This window comes from Bombus pascuorum, chromosome 17 (assembly GCF_905332965.1).
Source record: "Bombus pascuorum chromosome 17, iyBomPasc1.1, whole genome shotgun sequence".
NCBI classification, from domain to species: domain Eukaryota; kingdom Metazoa; phylum Arthropoda; class Insecta; order Hymenoptera; family Apidae; genus Bombus; species Bombus pascuorum.
The window spans coordinates 51,500-61,786 of NC_083504.1; the positions used below are offsets into that span (position 1 = coordinate 51,500).

The 10,287-nt window shown below is 36.0% G+C and overlaps 2 non-coding genes across 2 annotated transcripts; both read right to left on the bottom strand.

Annotated features, from left to right (window-relative positions):
• Positions 1-337: 337 nt before the first annotated feature.
• On the bottom strand, positions 338-456 carry LOC132915559 (5S ribosomal RNA). The gene has a single exon (XR_009659903.1). It is a non-coding gene; the product is annotated as a 5S ribosomal RNA (ribosomal RNA).
• A 7,316-nt stretch (positions 457-7,772) lies between these two features.
• On the bottom strand, positions 7,773-7,891 carry LOC132915560 (5S ribosomal RNA). Its single transcript, XR_009659904.1, has one exon. It is a non-coding gene; the product is annotated as a 5S ribosomal RNA (ribosomal RNA).
• Positions 7,892-10,287: the final 2,396 nt, after the last annotated feature.

Sequence of the window (10,287 nt, forward strand, 5' to 3'; positions counted from 1 at the left end):
TAATTATATAAATATCCATAGGCCCATTGCTTCGAAGCTCCATAGTAAAATAACGCTGCGGATCTGGATTACCGTACACTGTACTTGTACTTATACTTACTTGAATATATTTCCATTATACATTCATCCGCGCATTTTCACTCTCTATTTCGAGATAAACCTCAACAGCTTTTGATGTACAAAAAAAAAAGAATATTTAGAAAAATATAAATGTGTGTAAAAATACAAATGATATAATGTATGGTAATACCAAAACATTAATTTTTTCGATGCTTAAATTATAGATTATTGAAAGTAGATCGTTAAGGAAAGTAAAAAAGATTGGAAAAATAAAGAAAACCAACACCACACGGAGTTCCCAAGCGGTCACCCATCTAAGTACTACCCGTGCCCAGCGTTGCTTAACTTTCGTGATCGGACGGGAACGAGTGCACTCAACGCGGTTTGGACGTTGGCTGAAAAAAATGGTTTTGTTATTTGCTTTTGTTGGAGCGATGCTCACTTCTAAGAAAATCCTATATCTTGTTTAACAACGCATACTTCCCGAAAAAGTGGAAAAAAGCCAAAATAATAGCAATCACAAAAAAAAATAAAGACGGCTCATCACTCACAAACCTACGACCAATAAGTCTCCTCCCCAACATAAGCAAAGTATTTGAAGTAGTCATCAACAACCCCCTAACTACATTCTGCAAAAAAAAAAAACATTATACCAGAAAACCAATTTGGCTTCCGACACAAACACTCCACACTACACGCGACAAACAAACTCACGTCAGACATCTGCTGGGCACTAAACGCAAAACAACGAGTAGCCGCCTGCTTAATAGATCTCGAAAAAGCCTTCGACACAGTCTGGATCACAGGCCTCATTTATAAATTAATAAAAAAAAACTTCCCGAGATACTTAATCAAAATAGTATGGGACATGATCACAATCAGAACATTCCTAATGACCGAGGGTTCTCATACATCGAACAAAGAATTCACCATAAAAAACGGACTCCAACAAGGAACTGTAAACTCCCCGCTACTCTTCAACATATACAACAGTGACATATTAAACCTGTTCGACATGAACAAATCTACCCACAAACGCTCCATAGCCTTCGCAGACGACCTAATCATCTACGTAACAGGCCGCAAAACTAAAACAATAAACACAGACCTCCAAGAACTATTCGACAAAATCAACGATTACTACCACACATGGAAACTAAGAATCAACGCAAACAAATGCGAAAGCATACTGTTCAAACCCAAAACCAGCGAAATCGGCCCAGCAGAAAGAAAACACTGCAAAAATTTCCAATTAAAAGAAAAGGCATCCGAAGAGTCAATCATACCGCACAAAAACTGCGTAAAGTACCTAGGCATAAACATAGATGACAAACTAAATTACAAACAACACATAGAAACCCAACTCGCCAAGGCCAATAAAGCATTCTGGAGAGCAAAAAGACTATTTTATTCGAAACATCTCAAGAGCAATGTAAAAACATTATGCTACCAAGCTCTAATTAGGCCAATTATAACATACGGTTGCCCAATCTGGTACAACATACCAGCAATGCTAATGGAGAGAATTCGCGTTTTCGAAAGAAAATGCATTAGAGCTTGCCAAAATGCGTACAGATCCGAACAGAGCGGATACAAAAAATATATAAAAAACAAAAAAATTTACGACCTAGCCAACATTCACCGCATTGACTGTCACATACTAAAACTAGCAAGAAATCATTTCGCACAAGCGTCAAAAATAAAAGAAAACAGCCTAATCTTCAGCGGCTTATACCCAAACGTACTATATTACAAAAATACAATGACAACAGGCTACATCCCCCCAGAAGCGTTCCTATACCTAGACGAAAAAAATTACCTCCAAGACCAAAACAATATCCCGATAATTTTCCACATAAAAAGAAAAATAGGGATAAAGACAATACTCTACGAGGAAAACTTAAACGGACTGACTGCAGACACCAGGTGGAGGTACAACATGGCCCTCCCCCAAAAAGACACTAAAGACAAACACAGAAAAAACACAAAAAAATATTGGTGGATTCCAAAACCATAAGAAAATATAAGTGAAAACTACCAATTCGACAAAAAAACCATTCCTACCACCGTGTAACCTAGATGTAAGTACTGTAAATATGTAAATACTGTAATCATTGTAAATAATATAATTTAACACCCCCTCTCCCCTTCCCTCTCATCCCCCCCCCCCCAAAAAAATCCCACAACGCATAAAAGTAATACACCGAGGAGTCCTGTTTTGCGGCCAAGTTTCAGGACAAAATACAACACACACAAGAATACACAAAAATCACGCTCCAATGCGACTTAAACCCAAAAAACAAAAAAATAAACGCAAAAACCGAAAATCCACGACACATATTAGACCATGGCTACGTCGTACCGACGCGTATCGGTACTTTTGCCTAAACACACTATACTCAAATTCATTGTTTATTGTGAATCTCAGAAATGTACAAAAAATCAAATATTGGCTAAATAAACTATTTAAAAAAAAAAAAAAAAAAACTCTTGTTGGCAGGATTGGAATCGTTGCCACGCATCCTGAAGCTGATATTGCAGTGTACTCACACACGTGGTGCGTGATGCGGTGGATGGCTCAGGGTCATCAATGCTCTCCCTTATGTACTTGACGGCAACTTCGAACTGTTTGTCGCGCCTTTTTCTTATGTTGTTGCTTTTTGCCATGGTCGGCATGATTAGTGACGTAATTAGAATTAAAACTTCTTACGTTCCTGATTTCTGACGTCCAAGCGTGTTGTATAATGGCGGTGGGATCACGTGGCACTGTATGTTCACTGTTAGGAGCACTTTTTACTGGCACGTGAATCCGGCTCGAAGGACCATGTATTTTCGTCCAGTCGCGGGGAGACGCGTTCGCTTTGAGACGCGTCAACGGGAGTCGTAAATTCCCGTTACGATGTACGAATCGACACCGCGAGCAGGGCGATCCCCTGATTTCAGTTACGATAATAGGGGTGGTTGTGTTGGAATAGCTGTAGTCTACAGTTATCTAGTATATATTTATTTATCACCATTAACAAAACGTGGGGCTTACAGAAATTATTTTTAGATCTTACCCGAGGGTTTAGGTATTAGCGCGTTATAGCCCGAGAACCTGACTGACTGTCTGCTCTACTGCTCTTACTGAGGAAAACTCGGTGAGGGTGTGTTCTTCTGAACTAAGGACGCGGATTCGCTGTTTACTCTTTTGGGTAGAATAGTGAGGGTAACGATCCGCGATGCCCATTGGTTATGGCCAATGTTAATAAATACCATATGAGGAGAAAGTCTCCTGCACATTTGGCTCATGAGTGTCCTTGTTCTTGCGGAAAACCCAGCAGTTTCGCAGGGCACATCTGCTTTCTTCGCAATTAGCGAGGATGTGCAATTAACTAACGGACTTTTGGGACCTTCCATAAACTGGCGCTGTTTATGTGACTGTAACTGTATACGATATTACATAATGCTACATAACGATATACATCATTCCGTAATAGTATATAACGTTATACGTTGTTACGTAATGCTACATAACGTTATGCGTTATTACGTAATAGTATATAAGGTTATACGTTGTTACGTAATAGTATATAACGTTAGACGTTATAGGGTAATACTATATAACGTTATGCACTATTACATAATAGTAGATAACGTTACACGTTATTACCTAATAGTATGTATCGTCATACGTTATTACGTAATAGTATGTAGCGTTATACGTTATTACGTAATGCTACATAACGTTATACGTTATAAGGTAATAGTATATAACGTTATACGTTGTTACGTAATAGTATGTAACGTTATACGTTATTACGTAATAGTATATAACTTTATACGTTATAGAGTAATACTATATAACGTTATACGTTATTACGTAATAGTATGTATATAACGTTATACGTTGTTAGGTAATGCTACATAACGTTATACGTCATTCCGTAATAGTATATAACGTTATACGTTGTTACATGATGCTACATAACTTTATACGTCATCAAGTAATATTATATAACGTTAGGCGTTATAGGGTAATACTATATAACGATATACGTTATGTGGTAATACTATATAACGTTATGCACTATTACATAATTGTATATAACTTTATACGTTATAGAGAATACTATATAACGTTATACGTTATTACGTAATAGTATATAACGTTATACGTTGTTAGGTAATGCTACATAACGTTATACGTCATTCCGTAATAGTATATAACGTTATACGTTGTTACATGATGCTACATAACGTTATGCGTTATTACGTAATAGTATATAAGGTTATACGTTGTTACGTAATAGTATATAACGTTAGACGTTATAGGGTAATACTATATAACGTTATGCACTATTACATAATAGTAGATAACGTTACACGTTATTACCTAATAGTATGTATCGTCATACGTTATTACGTAATAGTATGTAGCGTTATACGTCTTTACGTAATGCTACATAACGTTATACGTCATTCCGTAATAGTATATAATGTTATACATTGTTACGTGATGCTACATAACGTTATACGTCATTACGTAATAGTATATTACATTATACGTTATAAGGTAATACTATATAACGTTAAACGTTTTTACGTAACAGTATGTAACGTCATACGTTATTACGTAATAGTATATAAATTTATACGTTGTTACGTAATGCTATATAACGTTATACGTTATAAGGTAATACTATATACCGTTATACATCATTACGTAATAGTGTATAACGTTATACGCTGTTGCGTAGGGCTACATAACGTTAAACGTCATTACGTAATTGTATATAACGTTATACGTTGTTACGTAATAGTATATCACGTTATACATTGTTACGTGATGCTACATAACGTTATACGTCATTACGTAATAGTATATAACGTTATACGTTATTACGTAATAGTATGTAACGCTATTCGTTATTACGTAATAGTATGTAACGTTATACACTATTACATAATAGTACATAACGTTATACGTTATTACGTAATATTATATAACGTTATACGTTATTACGTAATAGTATATAACGTTATACGTCATTACGTAATGCTACATAACGTTATACGATATTACGTTATAGTATATAACGTTATACGTTGTTACCTAATGCTACATAACGTTATACGTCATTCCGTAATAGTATATAATGTTATACATTGTTACGTGATGCTACATAACGTTATACGTCATTACGTAATAGTATATTACATTATACGTTATAAGGTAATACTATATAACGTTAAACGTTTTTACGTAATAGTATGTAACGTCATACGTTATTACGTAATAGTATATAAATTTATACGTTGTTACGTAATGCTATATAACGTTATACGTTATAAGGTAATACTATATACCGTTATACATCATTACGTAATAGTGTATAACGTTATACGCTGTTGCGTAGGGCTACATAACGTTAAACGTCATTACGTAATTGTATATAAAGTTATACGTTGTTACGTAATAGTATATCACGTTATACATTGTTACGTGATGCTACATAACGTTATACGTCATTACGTAATAGTATATAACGTTATACGTTATTACGTAATAGTATGTAACGCTATTCGTTATTACGTAATAGTATGTAACGTTATACACTATTACATAATAGTACATAACGTTATACGTTATTACGTAATATTATATAACGTTATACGTTATTACGTAATAGTATATAACGTTATACGTCATTACGTAATGCTACATAACGTTATACGATATTACGTTATAGTATATAACGTTATACGTTGTTACCTAATGCTACATAATGTTATACGTCATTACGTAATGCTATTATAACGTTAAACGTTTTAAAGTAATACTATATAACGTTATACGTTATAACGTAGTAGTATAGAACGTTATACCTTATAACGTAATGCTACGTAACGTTATACGTTATAATGTAGTAGTATATAACCTTATACGTTATAACGTAATACTATATAATGCTATACGTTATAGGGTAATTGTATATAACGTTATACGTCATAAGCTCATACTATATGACGTTATGCGAATCCAGGCTACCATTATTATGTATTGCGTTATATGGTACAACGTTATAATCTATTACGTTATAACGCATTTAGTTATATAGTATCACGTTATATATTGAAATCTTTCGAAAAGTGACGCAAGTATTAAAGGAGAAAAACGCTGGATATCATACATGCCAGCTCAAAACAGAAAGAAATTACAAAATAGTAATCAGAGACCTACACCAAAGAACAAACAACGCAATGCATACGGTGTCGACAATAAGGACACACAAAAAATTACTGAGTGTCCCGGCGTGTGTCAAATGTGCAAAAAGCTACCTAACAAACTGCTCATACACAGAAAATAGAAACGAAGTAAAATGCTATAATTGTAACGGAAACCACCCAGCGAGCTATAAAGGCAGCGAAATCAGAAAACAACTGCAACGTGAACTATTTCCACCACTTCGAAGCAGAACATACAGCAACTAGATATTACGGAATCAGATCCAGCACCAAAGAATACAATACCTATCGAACACTAATCATAGAAACATCAACACCTTTGGTAGTGTCACTGTGATCTTGGAATATGGAATAATCATATTTTACATACCAGTTCGCATACCATAGCCATCAAAACTACAATTAAGCAGTAACAGCAAACCCGTGTGCCGGCATCCAGCGATAACCCCTCTACAGGAGCCAAAACCTTGATACAAAAATCCTCTCAAGTCAGCACTCGACATTTCATTCCTATTTCTGTTCTGTTCATGTGACATTCTGTACCGTTACTCTGTCAGTTTTGTAATAAATTGTGAAACAACTATCAATTGTTATTAATTGTAGTACGAATCTCTCACCTTACGTGTGGAACGTGAAATAATTTCGAACCGCCGCGACAGTACCACTTGAAGTAAAAAGATATTGTTTGGTCTGAAGGACCTTAACTATGAAAATGCCAAGATTCATGGAGGGTCCTTAAGATTATTGAGGGTACGCAATAAGGGTGTGTAGATATCTGGCAGGAATCTTGCTCGCGGCGTGGTGTGAGCTTTGTTAGAGAGTCGCCGGACATAACAAGCAGATGTACTTACGAAGGCGTTACCGAAACCAAGATTTCAATATTTATGACAAAAATTAGGTCTGAAAAATAAGAATAATATTAAAAAGTAATTGTTTGTAAAGATTTCGAGTTTTAGGAAGGGTGTTGAAGTAATACTCACTTCTAGGAAAACTACATCTTCTTTAGCGTTTAGTTTTCTTATTCCGCGAAGCTATTGAGTATTGCTTAGCTCTAAATCAATTCGAAGGGCCTTTCAGTCTCATAGCCTTTTCTAGGAACATGCTACGTACTGATGGTGCAGCGGGGTATAAACATGCCGGTTCTTCGTAATTATATAAATATCCATAGGCCCATTGCTTCGAAGCTCCATAGTAAAATAACGCTGCGGATCTGGATTACCGTACACTGTACTTGTACTTATACTTACTTGAATATATTTCCATTATACATTCATCCGCGCATTTTCACTCTCTATTTCGAGATAAACCTCAACAGCTTTTGATGTACAAAAAAAAAAGAATATTTAGAAAAATATAAATGTGTGTAAAAATACAAATGATATAATGTATGGTAATACCAAAACATTAATTTTTTCGATGCTTAAATTATAGATTATTGAAAGTAGATCGTTAAGGAAAGTAAAAAAGATTGGAAAAATAAAGAAAACCAACACCACACGGAGTTCCCAAGCGGTCACCCATCTAAGTACTACCCGTGCCCAGCGTTGCTTAACTTTCGTGATCGGACGGGAACGAGTGCACTCAACGCGGTTTGGACGTTGGCTGAAAAAAATGGTTTTGTTATTTGCTTTTGTTGGAGCGATGCTCACTTCTAAGAAAATCCTATATCTTGTTTAACAACGCATACTTCCCGAAAAAGTGGAAAAAAGCCAAAATAATAGCAATCACAAAAAAAAATAAAGACGGCTCATCACTCACAAACCTACGACCAATAAGTCTCCTCCCCAACATAAGCAAAGTATTTGAAGTAGTCATCAACAACCCCCTAACTACATTCTGCAAAAAAAAAAAACATTATACCAGAAAACCAATTTGGCTTCCGACACAAACACTCCACACTACACGCGACAAACAAACTCACGTCAGACATCTGCTGGGCACTAAACGCAAAACAACGAGTAGCCGCCTGCTTAATAGATCTCGAAAAAGCCTTCGACACAGTCTGGATCACAGGCCTCATTTATAAATTAATAAAAAAAAACTTCCCGAGATACTTAATCAAAATAGTATGGGACATGATCACAATCAGAACATTCCTAATGACCGAGGGTTCTCATACATCGAACAAAGAATTCACCATAAAAAACGGACTCCAACAAGGAACTGTAAACTCCCCGCTACTCTTCAACATATACAACAGTGACATATTAAACCTGTTCGACATGAACAAATCTACCCACAAACGCTCCATAGCCTTCGCAGACGACCTAATCATCTACGTAACAGGCCGCAAAACTAAAACAATAAACACAGACCTCCAAGAACTATTCGACAAAATCAACGATTACTACCACACATGGAAACTAAGAATCAACGCAAACAAATGCGAAAGCATACTGTTCAAACCCAAAACCAGCGAAATCGGCCCAGCAGAAAGAAAACACTGCAAAAATTTCCAATTAAAAGAAAAGGCATCCGAAGAGTCAATCATACCGCACAAAAACTGCGTAAAGTACCTAGGCATAAACATAGATGACAAACTAAATTACAAACAACACATAGAAACCCAACTCGCCAAGGCCAATAAAGCATTCTGGAGAGCAAAAAGACTATTTTATTCGAAACATCTCAAGAGCAATGTAAAAACATTATGCTACCAAGCTCTAATTAGGCCAATTATAACATACGGTTGCCCAATCTGGTACAACATACCAGCAATGCTAATGGAGAGAATTCGCGTTTTCGAAAGAAAATGCATTAGAGCTTGCCAAAATGCGTACAGATCCGAACAGAGCGGATACAAAAAATATATAAAAAACAAAAAAATTTACGACCTAGCCAACATTCACCGCATTGACTGTCACATACTAAAACTAGCAAGAAATCATTTCGCACAAGCGTCAAAAATAAAAGAAAACAGCCTAATCTTCAGCGGCTTATACCCAAACGTACTATATTACAAAAATACAATGACAACAGGCTACATCCCCCCAGAAGCGTTCCTATACCTAGACGAAAAAAATTACCTCCAAGACCAAAACAATATCCCGATAATTTTCCACATAAAAAGAAAAATAGGGATAAAGACAATACTCTACGAGGAAAACTTAAACGGACTGACTGCAGACACCAGGTGGAGGTACAACATGGCCCTCCCCCAAAAAGACACTCTGGACAAACACAGAAAAAACACAAAAAAATATTGGTGGATTCCAAAACCATAAGAAAATATAAGTGAAAACTACCAATTCGACAAAAAAACCATTCCTACCACCGTGTAACCTAGATGTAAGTACTGTAAATATGTAAATACTGTAATCATTGTAAATAATATAATTTAACACCCCCTCTCCCCTTCCCTCTCATCCCCTCCCCAAAAAAATCCCACAACGCATAAAAGTAATACACCGAGGAGTCCTGTTTTGCGGCCAAGTTTCAGGACAAAATACAACACACACAAGAATACACAAAAATCACGCTCCAATGCGACTTAAACCCAAAAAACAAAAAAATAAACGCAAAAACCGAAAATCCACGACACATATTAGACCATGGCTACGTCGTACCGACGCGTATCGGTACTTTTGCCTAAACACACTATACTCAAATTCATTGTTTATTGTGAATCTCAGAAATGTACAAAAAATCAAATATTGGCTAAATAAACTATTTAAAAAAAAAAAAAAAAAAACTCTTGTTGGCAGGATTGGAATCGTTGCCACGCATCCTGAAGCTGATATTGCAGTGTACTCACACACGTGGTGCGTGATGCGGTGGATGGCTCAGGGTCATCAATGCTCTCCCTTATGTACTTGACGGCAACTTCGAACTGTTTGTCGCGCCTTTTTCTTATGTTGTTGCTTTTTGCCATGGTCGGCATGATTAGTGACGTAATTAGAATTAAAACTTCTTACGTTCCTGATTTCTGACGTCCAAGCGTGTTGTATAATGGCGGTGGGATCACGTGGCACTGTATGTTCACTGTTAGGAGCACTTTTT